The following is a 1,574-nucleotide window of genomic DNA, read 5'->3' as shown; positions in this document are numbered from 1 at the left end:
GCTTTCTGAATACTTGTGGTTTTATTAATCAATTCTTCCCCAGAATATCTCCTCAGTTTTGTAGAATTTGTTCCAGTTCTCTTATTCTATGTGTAGGAGAGAAGAGCTATGTGGATCGCTGAAATTATTATTATGATTTGTTTCATTTCTATACTGCTTTATATTTTTAAGAAAAATCTCAAAGCGGTTTACAGCATATTAAAACATCAATAAAACACCAATAAAACAATGTGAAGTAAGTCAAATATACAGTCAAAGCAACATAATTAACAGAAAACTAAAATATCTTAAAAGATTTCAAAATAAAACATTGCAAAGGAGGTCAACTGCAGAATACATATTTAACACAAAGTTAACCAAAATAATAATAATCAAACTTTTTTAAAAAAAGGTTCCACCTCCAACCACTAGAAATCTTCTGATGCCTTTAATTTCACCAGACAGGTACCTTCCGACTTTTTAGCTTATCTTCTCACCTCTCATGGTTCCTTTAAAAAAAAAAAAAAAAGCAGAGATTTTTCAGGATACTTAATTCTCTGCCCTATGCCACATCCTTTTCTTTTGGTCCTTCAGGGGAATTGCAGTTTATGCACAACGGCATACATAGGTTATTTCCCCTGCTCCAACCCCAGTTACTGATTCCACACTTGGCTAATTGCCGTAACGGCTGGCATTTGGGCTGTTTCCATCATGACAGAAACAAGCTTCTGAGAGGCCAAAGTGCTTCTAAAAAGCATAAAAATCTTAAGTTTTTAAAGAACAGCTTGCACATTGAGATGACTCATGGGAAGACTCTCTCATGACCCAGGCCCACAGCCAGAATCTTGTGGGGCCTAAGGAGAAAGGGAGGTCACTGCAGAACAGGCAGAGCATAAAACACACTCAGAACGAGAGGTTCTGTACCTTGGCACTCAGTGCAACTGGCAACCCAAAACCTTTTCCAGAGGTGCTGTGGATGGTGTCACAATCCAGGGGTTACTGAACTCTTATCCCTTCTGCCTTCCACTGCTATACTGCATCACTCAGATCCCCCCCCCCATTCTCATTAGCTTGTGTGTGTGTGCATGTGTGTGTGTGTGAGAGAGAGAGAGACAGAAAGAGACAGACAGACAGACAGACAGACAGACAGACAAGAGACAGAGACTGACTGGACCCATTTGGAACAGGGCTTCACACACTACTATTTATTAAATCTGTATATCACCCTAAACCCATAGATCTCAGGGCAGTTCACAACATAAACTTACAATAAAACAACAACAAAGATATTAAACTCTGGCCCAGTCATTTGGCAGCTATTGCCTTTCTTCTTTTTCAAATGTAAAGCTAATGCGTTCAATGGCCCTTGTCATGCTGAGCACACAAGGTATCAGAAGAATGGAGATGAATAAAAAAAAGTAAAGGTAAAGGACCCCTGGATGGTTACTTCCAGTCAAAGGTGACTGGGGTTGCGGCCCTCATCTCGCTTTCAGGCTGAGGGAGCCGGCATTTGTCCACAGGCAGCTTTCCAGGTCATGTGGCCAGCATGACTAAACCGCTTCTGCCGCAACGGGACTCTGTAATGGAAACCAAAG

The 1,574-nt window shown here is 40.8% G+C and overlaps 1 protein-coding gene across 1 annotated transcript in view; it reads left to right on the top strand.

The window, feature by feature from the left end:
* SMIM43 (small integral membrane protein 43) overlaps window positions 1-1,574 on the top strand; it is a 181,150-nt gene that overhangs the window by 50,434 nt on the left and 129,142 nt on the right. The window lies entirely within an intron of this gene.

This window comes from Podarcis vaucheri, assembly GCF_965113315.1.
Source record: "Podarcis vaucheri genome assembly, chromosome: 9".
Lineage (NCBI taxonomy): Eukaryota > Metazoa > Chordata > Lepidosauria > Squamata > Lacertidae > Podarcis > Podarcis vaucheri.
Note: the sequence above shows the minus strand (reverse complement) of the source record. Positions and strands in the feature narration are given on the sequence as shown.